Genomic DNA, 12,488 nt, shown 5'->3' with positions numbered 1-12,488 from the left:
TCATCCAGTGATTCTGTGGCTATTACATGGGATTATACATGTGAAACATTTATTATAATTCCATTTGGTAGAAAAAGCAATAAGTGGTAGCTGTTATAATTATTCTATATATTATTATTTTCTCACATGATATATAAATAAAATGTTAATAGAAATAGTCTTCAGTAGCAAAATGCTCAAATTGGTGCTGTCTAAATAGCCATAGGGGATGAAGACATGCATTCTCCCTGCCTATCTCAATGTGTTTAACCTCATGCTTCTTTATAATACATTTCAAAACCAAATAAACCATAGTTATTAACTTCAGTTTTCTTTAGAAAAACCCACTTGTTTTTAAATTTGAACAATTCTTTCTTATAGGCTAAAAAAATTACAGAATTCGTAAACAAGAGAAGTGGTCTTTTTTGATGTGTTGATGCTAATTGAATGTTTATCAGGATTTATAACAGCAATGACTGCCCTCTGTACATTGTTTAATACAAATTAAACAGACTCAACATAATTTCATTGTCTATAAGAAGGATCTGTGATACTCTCTATTAAAAGAAATCTAGACAATGAGTCTATCTTCCCTTTTGGTGCCTATAATTTATTTTTAGCTATTGTTTTAACAAGATTTTCATTGTTTGGCAAATAATTATATTATGAGTACTTGAAAACTTAATTGTGCAGGTGCTTCTGTGCATACCCAAAAGTGTAGATATGCATTTTCACTGATGTGCTAGTATTTTTTTTAAAGGTATTTAAAGTATAATAAACTATAATAGTCTCTTCGCTAGTGATTAACATGGAAGCTCAGGTGAAAACCACAATAAAAGAAAATATATGTGCTTTGCTTTTGCCTTTGACATACATAGTTTTAGGCAAGCTAGCCTTATTTAGTCATTAAATATGTATCTAGTACTTACTGTAGGATAGAGTTAGTTGGTAATGGGTATAAGATGAATGACACATATACTTATGTGCATATTTATGCCTCAAGTTATACATAGACTTTTGCTGGGAGGTGCATATATGTAATGAAATGGCTGAGATATATTTAATACTAACTATGTGCAGATACTCTACTGAGTTGTTTTCAGGGATGATCTTATTCAGTCCTCATATTATTTCCGATAAATAAATAGTATTCTGATCCCAAGAATCTGGTTGAAGAAACTGAGACATACAGAGGTTGAAAAAAATGTGGATGATTATACAGATAGTAAGTAGCAGAGAGAATTGAGATTAAAATCCAAAAAGTTAGACTCCAGATCTCTCAACTTCTTCCTCCTTAACATTATGTTTACTCCCTCTATTCCTACTGTGATAAGTGTGAAAATTGCAGTAGCTATAGGATTTTCTTGAGAGGTAGAAATGCTTAACCCTGAATAAGATGAAAGTGAGTTTTGCTGGGAAAGCTTCATAGAGCCAATTATTTTCAATTCATTTCTAGGCCAAGAAAAATGATTGCTGTTTTGTGCATGAAATGGTATTGCCTCACACAGTGTTAATACCTTTGTGTGCCCTATTCTCACCTTTGTGACGTGTAAATGATCCGTTTTCTTCAAGCTTAGCCCTGCACTGACCCTCAATGTGCTTAGTGAGAGGAATATGGAAAGTCTGTTTCCCTAAAGTCTTCTGTGGTACAATATGGATTTATGAGTTGGGTGCCCAGTTGAGCAAAAGGTTGTTACACTTGTTAAACTTCCTCAGTATACAGCCATTGTACTTAATAAATTTTCAGGCTTTCTGGTTCTTCCTGTAATTCCCATTTGAATGGAAAGCAGCCATGACTTTCTTATTTATTTCCTACAAGACCCTTTCCAGGTGTAGCTCCTACTTATATGCCCTTGCAAGCTTCCTCCACCCAACACTGAGAATCACTCTTCCCTAAGTCCATGCAATGACTTTAAAATCATGATGTCAACTAAACCTGAAACTCAGAATTCTATATTGGACTTGATTGAGTCACCTAAACAATAACCCCTTGTATTCCAAGTATTTACCACTAGCCATTTCCAAAGAGAGAAAGAGGAGGGAGGGATCATGTGTAAAGGCCGTGGGAGAAGGTATCTTAGCCTTTATTCCATTCTAACAAAAATCTAGTCCCAGTTATACAGACACACACACACACACACACACACACACACACCCCACAGATTTTTACTTCTTAGGAAAGTAATGTTATCAAAGACACACAGGTTAACAGAATTGATTTTTCTTGCTTAAGTTTTGAAACTCCCATTCCCATCACTACTAAAGATACTTCACACACTTGAAAAAAATAATCTAATATTTATCTTAAACTAAAGAATTCAGCACTATATTGTTTATGATGCCAGGGGCAAGTGAATGGGACTCAAATGGCTAAGTAAAGAGAATTAAATGAAGGGATTATTAACAAATAATATAAATAAAGTTGAATAAATCAACAAGGGCGTTGAAGTGTCAGGGCCTAGATGTGCAGCAACCCTAAAGACTGATGTGATGTGGGAGAGAGTCTAGCAAAGCTGGAGCCATGGAAGGGAGACCGCATCTTAGAAGTGGTGACCTTGGCTATGGGAAGAGGCTGGAGGAGAAGCACTCAAATCACATTTAGGCAGCGAAGAAATGGAGAGGGGGGTGCTCTAAAGTCACTCCTCCTATCTTTCCATCTACTTCCATCTTTTCCAATTACAAATCCAACCAGAAGTCAGAGGGCAAGGGAGCCCAAGTAATGAAGACCATGAAGGTCTTCTTCCTAGGTCACAACACAGGGCCGTGAGGGACTTGAGGGCAAACAAGGAAACCATCTTCAGCATCTGTTGTTTGATCTGACCTGTTAAGAACTTTATGTGTGTTAACTAATTTAATTCTTACAAAAACTCTACAAGATATGTGCTAATTACATTTAAGGATAAAAACAGAGCTCCAAAGAATTAACTAAATTTCCATGTCCATAAAACTCAAGAGCCAGAGATGAGTTTCAAGCCCAAAGATCCTGATCCCAGTGGCTATGTCTTTAGCCTCTCTGACATTCTGTCTTTGGAATCAGAATAAATTCATGTTAGGTTTAATTTAAATGTAACTATTGAGATTACAGATGTTATTGAATTCGTAATTTTAAAACATTTTTTTAAAATGGCATCACATAAGGATAACTTTATTTTTAGCCATCACCAAAGCCATATAAGTTTCTTAGAAATGGAGGAAAAGAAAATGTGAATAAATCTCCCTCTGCCAAACTCTGTTTCCATATTTGGTCCACCGATCTCTACTGCTTACCAAGTGGACCAACTGTCTTAATATGAGGCCTTTATTAGGATTATTTTTTCCTTTTCATTTCATAAGTTGTACAACTATGGATAACCATAAGTGACCAATTATGCCATACAGTGTTTTCATGGTTATTCACAAAAGTTATTGGAAACATCACTGAGTTGTAAGTATCATCATAATAATTATGAATCCTTATGAAAATAAAATGGAAAGAAGTTGGTGACAAATGGAAGATTTAAGAAACTATTCCGTTAGAAAAACTACTAGATATCTGGAAAACATAAACTGGCATTTAGAAGGAGATCACTGATTAATAACTCTTATTTTCTTGATTTAGTTTTCTTAAAACAGACATATGGCATCTCTAATGAAACATAAACTCACTCATAAATTTATTTGAGAAGTATCTGTTGAGGGCCCTCTTCTAGTTGCTTGGGGTACATGCAAAACAGATAAAGATATTGACTTTGGGGAGTTTCATCCTAGCAGGACATCCAAAGCTCTAAGAATATTTTTGAAAAAATGCAATGCCTTTCTTCTGCATTGATATATAACACAATATTATTTTGCCTTAAACTACCATAAACATAATTGTATAACTTTGTATAAATATGATTGGAAATTTGTGTTAGAGCTGTGGTGGTGCTTTTTCTGTATTTTATAAATTCAAAAACATAGTTTTTCATATTTTAATATCTTTGAATCAGGATGCATCTTTCAATTGATGTCTTCCTGCAATTGAAATTTTTATTTTTTTTGTCTTTATTAGTGGTAGGTGAAACAATTGTGCATCTTACAATTGAAAACATTTTAGATTGAATAAAATGTGGACAGTATCTTTACAAAATTAATTAAGTTAATGGATATTCCTGGAAATTTAAATTTAACAAAACTGGGCATGAAGCCATGGTAAAGAGACAGACTAAATAAAGAATACCTTCTAAAGGAAAGAAATAGCAGTAAGAAATGAAGCCAGTTTTTAAAAATAGGAGAATAACAACAGTGAAAAAAATTACTATCTGAACTAAAGCTATCACTAGACCCATAGAAATATAAACATAGAAAATATACCAAAGTAGTTTATATTAAAACAACACCACACAAAGCAAAGTCCAAACTCTGTTGAAACATGTAAATTTTCCCAAGCAATCACCATGAGGAGGGTGTAGCAGATAATTACCTCCTGAACTATCATATTAAGAGAATTTTCCTTTTCCTAAAATATTTTATTATAAGTCTAACTTCTTGGGAATTATTTTAAGCAGGCCTTATTTGCCTCTAAAAATGGAAATGTTATCTAAGATCAGAAAAAGGTAAAAGAGTATTGTATGGTACACCCTAAACTATTAGCTTTGACTCCATAATTATCACTGAGCATTTATTGTAAGCTAAGCACTCTGCTAATCCCAGGGAGGCAAAGAGAAAAAAATATGTATATAGTTCCTGCTCTTGAGGAGTTCCACAGGAACCATTTTATCAACATTAATAAGTTTTCTATCAGAAAATAGGACCTGTTTGTGAAGGAATAAATACATTTAGCAGGCAGTACTTTTGCCTGGCAAATCCCATGGATGGAGGAGCCTGGTAGGCTGCAGTCCATGGGGTCGCTAGCAGTCAGACACGACTGAGTGACTTCACTTTCACTTTTCACTTTCATGCATTGGAGAAGGAAATGGCAACCCACTCCAGTGTTCTTGCCTGGAGAATCCCAGGGACGGGGGAGCCTGATGGGCTGCCATCTATGGGGTCGCACAGAGTCGGACACGACTGAAGCGACTTAGCAGCAGCAGCAGCAGCAGCAGCAGGAGCCTGGGAAAGAATGATGAGAGAGGGAGGGAGGGAGGATGCACACAGCGAATGTCACAGTATTTTATGATCTAATCTCAACAGTGACATCAAGGACCAGCTTTGTGGAGTTACAGAACAATCTGATTCCTCATTTTCTACGTTCTTTCACTCAGAACTCTTTGTAACTCTGTATTTTGTAATAATTTCATTAGTGTTTGACTCCTCCTCTAAACTACATACCGGTAAAACACAAGTTGTTTTTCATGTACATTGTCAGGTATATAAAAGCAGGTCAATAAATGTTTGTTGAATGAACAAATTAAAATATTCTGATAGCCTATGGGTGTGTATGTGGGGTTGGGAGGGAAAGGAAAGAGGGAAGGAAGGAAGGAAAAAGGGAAAAAGAAAAGCCATTAAGAACTCTATATGTAATTACAAAAATAGGAACTGGAATGGACAAGACTATGCCTGAATAACTAGTCTTGCTGCTGCTGCTGCTAAGTCGCTTCAGTCATGTCGGACTCTGTGCGACCCCATAGACGGCAGCCCACCAGGCTCCGCCGTCCCTGGGATTCTCCAGGTAAGAACACTGGAGTGGGGTGCCATTGCCATTCTTTAATTTTTACTTACTAAGACTAAATTTCCAAAAGAAATGGGAAAGGATTATGTCATTGTTAAATCTTTTGACATAGTTGTTACTGGGAAATGACATACATGCTTTTAAGTTAAAGAAGTAGAAAGTTTTAATTCAAAACATCAAGAATCATTCATTCACACTATTAAATAGCAAGTTTACATTCCGTGAGAAGTTACAAATCACAGAATCATTTCATATTATCTTGGTCGTAGAGGCACTCAGTGCTTGGCTTTTGTTCCACAATATTTTTGCTATCATGTGAAATAATACTTCATATCTAATGTACCCATGAATTATGTCAGTGTAAGGATGAAGGCTTCCCTGGTGGCTCAGAGGTTGAAGCGTCTGCCTCCAATGCAGGAGACCCCGGTTCGATCCCTGGGTTCGATCCCTGGGTCAGGAATATCCCCTGGAGAAGGAAATGGCAACTCACTCCAGTATTCTTGCCTGGAGAATCCCATAGACAGAGGAGCCTCGTAGGCTGCAGTCCACGGGGTCGCAAAGAGTTGGACACGACTGAGTGACTTCACTTTCTTAAGGATGAATCAGTGTACTTAGCTTCTTCTCAATGTACCTTTTAGCAAAAGAATAAATAATATGCAGTATGATTTCCTTGTTGGAAGTACTATTTTATTGTTTTTCCTCCACCTATTCTTCTTTTCCCAACACACTTACACTAATAGCCATTGGGCATATCCTGCAGAGTACTAGGTTAATAGTCCAAAGATATCCATTCAAGTTCTACCTCTTCTATTTAGTAATCATTGAATTTATGGAAGTCAGGAAGCTCTTCTGAACCTCAATTTTTCTGTCTGTAAAAAGGGAATAAAAAACTGGCCACACAGGGTTTTTATGAGTGTAAATACCTTAAACTATCTGAAAGTATGTAGTAAAGTGCCAAGTGTTTTTAAATATAAGATGCTATTATCTCTGCAGTAGAACAATGATGTGTAAATTAACTGAAGAAAAGGAAAAAAATGAGCATGAGTGATTGTGAAGGTATCATTAATCAGTGTCATCAATCTTTAGATTTTGATGGGAAATTATTTAAAGGACCCTAAGTTAGACAAGGAAAACATAAACTGCAGAATCATGACTTTTCATCCCATTTACTGTTACTTTCCTTTGAAAATCTGCTAATGAGAACAACCACAACTCTCCTCCTAATGAAGATGGTGCTGCCTAGAGACAAAATTACACAAATATCTGATATTTTAAAAATCCAAATAATAAACTATACAAATTTCTGAAAGTCTAGTATGTCAAGTATATTGTCTCAGGAATCATGTTTGCTTTTAGGCTAGTTTTAAATAGCTTTATTAATATATAACTAAGAAGACATACTAAGAACAGCCCTGAAATGTCATTTTGCTTAGTTTTTTGCCAAGGACATTGTCCAAGCTTTTACTACTTGCAGACCTTCAGCGTTTTAGACTCCCACTGAAGTTTAAGCTTTCCTGAGTCTAAGCCTTTGAGTCACCTGAACCTAGAGGCAAATTTAGGGGCAGGAAGAGTGAACTTGACAAAAGGCTCCCCTGGGTAGGCATTCAGGGCACAGATAGGGAAGGAAGTCTGATGGCCATCTCTTAGTGGGCCCACAGCAGTGTCTAAAGAGGGCTCCTTTCAAGTGTTAATAAAGTTTGGTTCAGAGCTCCAGGCAAAAATGACAACTCTGGCTGAGGACATGTCCTATGGATACTGTCTTAAATAAATTAAGCTAAAACTCACAATAAAACTTGGTAAGTGCCATGTAATAACTACTATACTAAAAGTACAATAAGCACGGTGGTTAAGAACACTGTCCTTGTAGGAATTCCACTTCTGAGGTGGCAGGCTGAGAAGATTCATAGACCCACTCCTCATCAAAGTAAGCACCACAAAAAGCTAACTGACTGACTAACTAACTAAATAAGTAAGTAAATAAACAGAAGCCATTTAAAATCTCTGTAAATTTCCTAAGGGCATACAAAAAAAGAAGTAACACTTAAGAAAATGTACAGAAACTGAGTAAAAGCAACAGGAGTCTATAGCATCTCAACCTCATCCTTCTCTTTCCCATTCCACCTCACTCTCTGCCTTACTCAGCCTGATGGAAGCTCCACTCCAAGCCGATTTGGCCAAGAAGACAGAGCTCCATCTCCCTTAAAAGTTTCCAGTTAAGGGTTATCTCTCCTGGAGGCTGCTAGCATTTTCCATACAACCTAAATGTAATTTGAAAAGGTTAAGTCTTACGGCCATACCGCACTGAATGCACCCAATCTTATCTGAAAAGGTTAAATTCCTGGTAAGTGTGACCAAGAATTTGTGGGCTCCCTTTCTCCACCTAACTATGCAGTCTCTACCCCAGGTGTAGCAGACTTAGAATACTGGGGCTTTGGTTTCCGTCACACCACCTTGTTATAAGGCAGGGGTTCTATGACAACTGAGGTAAGTGAAGAAGGCCAGAGGCTGCCACCCCACTCAGTACCCAGAGTTGTAGCAAAGACTTTGTCCAGGGGAGAGGCAGTCCATAACAAAAGAGAATGCTTAAGCACTCTCCAATTATTTGAAATAGAGCGTGCGGAATTTTAAGTCTTTGGCTCCTCTTAATTAAAAACAATAAGCTGAATCATAAGCCAGCTAGTTTACCAGGGAAAGCCAGAAAAAAAGATAGCTAAGAATATCCCTCCTGAGGTCAGAATAAATTTTAAAACCTGACTTCAAATATGACCCCTACCAAAATTTAGTTCCTTCAAACTGTTAGGGGAAGCACACTGATTGAAACTGCCCACCCTGGCCAGATACCATAGTAACCATTTGCATGAGTTATTTTACGACAGGAGATCCTGATAAGGAATACGGAACTAATAAGCCGCCACCAACCAGAAGAGTTCGGGAAAGGTCGAAAGGAAACACCTCGTGTCCGTCCACTTCCCAGAATCCCTCTCGCTAGCATCCATCTTGGCTGGGAGATGCATGCACCACCAGGAAAGACTCTGAATTAGGATGATTGGCCAAAGACCACCGGGAAACTAATCCCATCACCATAAAACCCGACATTGCGAGCCACACAGCAGAGCAGTTCTCCTGGGTTCCCTTACCCTACTGCTCTCCACCCAGGTGCCCTTTCCCAAAAAAAATCTCTTGCTTTGTCAGCACATGTGTCTTCTCGGATGGTTCATTTCTGAGTGTTAGACAAGAGCCCAGTTTCGGGCCCTGGAAGGGGTCCTCGTTCTGCAACAAAACTACTGAGCAAATCCAGGGAATTGCTGAAAACAGTAAGGCAATCAACCAGTAATCAGTGGAATTTATCACTTAATGACTTTAATGACTATGATGCATTTCAATACAGACACAAGCATCCTCAACAGAATGCTGGAAAACTGAATCCAACAATATATAAAAAGGATTATACACCATAAACAAATGAAGTTAATCCCAAGAGTACAAGGTTGGCTCAGTTTATGAAAACCACTGTTATATACCATATTAATAAAGGGATAAACCCACATTATCATCTCAACATATGTAAGAAAGCCATTTAATAAAATCTAGTGCTCTTTCCCAATTAAAAAAAATAGTTGACAATCATAATAATTGTATCATTTTAATGGTGAAATGCTGAAAAACCCCTCCAAATCCCTAAAGTTCTCACTAATTCTGTTCAACATCTTGCTGGAGGTTCTAGCTACCCCAGTTAGGCAAGGAAACTAAGTAAAAGGAGTGAAATTAGAAAGGAAAAAGTAAAACTTTCTCTATTTACAGATGACATGGTCTTGCAAATAGAAAATTCTAAAGAGTAAACACACACATACACAATTAGAGTTAATAAAAGACTTCAACTGCTCTAAAGTGTAAACACTTTACAAAGATCAATTGTATTTTTGTGCACTAGCAATGAAGATTACAAAAAAGAAATTAATAAAGTTATTTTCATTTAAATATATCAAGAAGAATAAAATAATTAGAATAACATAAATGTAAGCAGAACAACTGCAATATTTGTACACTAAATGCTACAAAACATCCTTTGAAAGAAAGTAAAGCATCCTAAAAATATGGAAAGATAGCGTATAGTCATGGATTGGAAAACTCAATATTGTAAAGATGGCAATATTCTCCAAATAGAACTACAGATTCAGTGAAATCTCTATCAAAATTCTAGCTGTCTTTTTTTTTTTTTTTTTTTGCCATAACTGACCAGCAGATCCTAAAATTCACATGGAACTGCAAGAGAATCAGGGTAGGGAGAAAACAAACAAACAACCCACAAAATCTTGAAAAGAGCAGTAGGAAGACACACTTTTCAGCTTCAAAACTTACTAAAAAGCTACAGTAATCAAACTAGTTCAAGGTTAGACATTTAGATCAGTAGAACAGAAGTGAGTGTCCAGAATTAATCCATATATCCATGGTTAATTGATTTTTCAACAAGATTGTCAAGATCATTCAATGGAGGAAAGAATAGTAGTCTTTTCAACTGGATACCCACATACAAAAGGTGCAAAAGAATAAACCAATATCCTTGCCTAAAATAGCATACAAAAATCAACTTAATATAGATCATAAATTAAAATGTATAAGTTGAAGCTATAAAATGCTTAGAAGAAAACATTAGATGTAAATCTTTGTGACTTTATTTTAGCAGTAGATTCTTAAACATAACACTCAAAGCATAAACAACCAACAAATAGATGAATTAGATTTCACTAACATTAAAAATGTTTATGTCTCAAAGGATAGAATGCAAACAAATGAGAAGACAACCGAGAGCATGGTATAAGATATTTGCAGATGATGTGTCTGATGAGGGACTTGTATTTAATACATAAAAAGAATAAAGTTTTAAGAATGACAACATGAAGAAATAAACCAATTAAAAACGGGCAAAGGACCTGGGTGGGTTTTCACAGAAGGTATAAAAATGGCTAATAAGCATATAGAAAGATTCTCAACACCATCTGTCATCATAGACGTGCAAATGAAAATCACAATGTGCTACCACTACACCGTGCACTATACACACGTGTGCATACATGCTTAGGCTCTCAGTCGTGTCCGACTTTTGTGACCCCATGGACTGCAGCCCACCAAACTCTTCTGTCCATGGGATTTCTCAGTCAAGAATACTGGAGTGGGTTGCAATTCTCTTTTCCGGGAGATCTTCTTGACCCAAGGATTGAACCCAGGTCGCCTTCATTGCAGGCAGATTCTTTACTATCTGAGCCCCTAGGGAAGTCCTTCAGTTCAGTTCAGTTCAGTTCAGTCCCTCAGTTGTGTCCAACTCTTTGTGACCCCATGAATCACAGCACGCCAGGCCTCCCTGTCCATCACCAACTCCCGGAGTTCACTCAGACTCACGTCCATCGAGGCAGTGATGCCATCCAGCCGTCTCATCCTCTGTCGTCCCCTTCTCCTCCTGCCCCCAATCTCTCCCAGCATCAGAGTCTTTTCCAATGAGTCAACTCTTCGCATGAAGTGGCCAAAGTATTGGAGTTGCAGCTTCAGCATCATTCCCTCCAAAGAAATCCCACAGCTGATCTCCTTCAGAATGGACTGGTTGGATCTCCTTGCAGTCCAAGGGACTCTCAAGAATCTTCTCCAATACCACAGTTCAAAAGCATCAATTCTTTGGCGCTCAGCTTTCTTCACAGTCCAACTCTCACTGCATACATGACCACAGGAAAAACCATAGCCTTGACTAGACAGATCTTTGCTGGCAAAGTAATGTCTCTGCTTTTCAATATGCTATCTAGGTTGGTCAAAACTTTTCTTCCAAGGAGTAAGCATCTTTTAATTTTATGGCTGCAGTCACCATCTGCAGTGATTTTGGAGCCCCCCAAAATAAAGTCTGACACTGTTTCCACTGTTTCCCCATCTATTTCCCATGAAGTGATGGAACCAGATGCCATGATCTTCATTTTCTGAATGTTGAGCTTTAAGCCAACTTTTTCACTCTCCTCTTTCACTTTCATCAAGAGGCTTTTTAGCTCCTCTTCACTTTCTGCCATAAGGGTGGTGTCATCTGCATACCTGAGGTTATTGATATTTCTCCCGGCAATCTTGATTCCATCTTGTGCTTCTTCTAGACCAGCGTTTCTCATGATGTACTCTGCATATAAGTTAAATAAGCAGGGTGACAATATACAGCCTTGACATACTCCTTTTCCTGTTTGGAACCAGTCTGTTGTTCCATGTCCAGTTCTAACTGTTGCTTCCTGACCTGCATATAGGTTTCTTAAGAGGCAGGTCAGGTGGTCTGGTATGCCCATCTCTTTTAGAATTTTCCACAGTTTCTTGTGATCCACACAGTCAAAGGCTTTGGCATAGTCAATAAAGCAGAAATAGATGTTTTTCTGGAACTCTTTTGCTTCTTCAATGATCCAGCGGATGTTGGCAATTTGATCTCTGGTTCCTCTGCTTTTTCACTCACTAGAATAACTGTAAATCAAAAGGACAGATGAAAACAAGTGTGGCAGAGTTGTGGAAAAATGAAACATTTGTATGTTACTGGTGGGAATGTGAAATAGTGCAAGAGCTCCAGAAAATAGTCTAGCAGTTTGTTAAATGATTAAACACAAACAGTGTATGATTCAGAAATTCTACTCTAGGTATGTTCCAGGAGAAATGAAAATGTGTATCCACACAAAAACTTGTACACAGATGTTTTATACCAGCTTTATTTACAATAACAAAAAAATGGAGACAACCAAAATGTATATCAGTTGATGAATGGAAGAAGAGTGGTATCCCCATGAAATGGAACATTGTGGTAGTAAAATGTAATGAAGCACTGATAACATGATACCTGAATAAACCTTGCAAATATGCTAATTAAAAGCCA

At 37.3% G+C, this 12,488-nt stretch overlaps 1 protein-coding gene across 3 annotated transcripts in view; it reads left to right on the top strand.

Moving 5' to 3' along the window:
- Nucleotides 1-12,488, top strand: part of GRID2 (glutamate ionotropic receptor delta type subunit 2) — a 1,666,133-nt gene that overhangs the window by 1,238,139 nt on the left and 415,506 nt on the right. The gene's annotated exons all lie outside the window — the stretch shown is intronic.

Source organism: Ovis canadensis, chromosome 6 (genome assembly GCF_042477335.2).
Source record: "Ovis canadensis isolate MfBH-ARS-UI-01 breed Bighorn chromosome 6, ARS-UI_OviCan_v2, whole genome shotgun sequence".
Taxonomy (NCBI): Eukaryota; Metazoa; Chordata; class Mammalia; order Artiodactyla; family Bovidae; genus Ovis; species Ovis canadensis.
The sequence above is the reverse complement of the archived record's forward strand: the minus strand, read 5'-3'. Positions and strand labels throughout refer to the sequence as shown.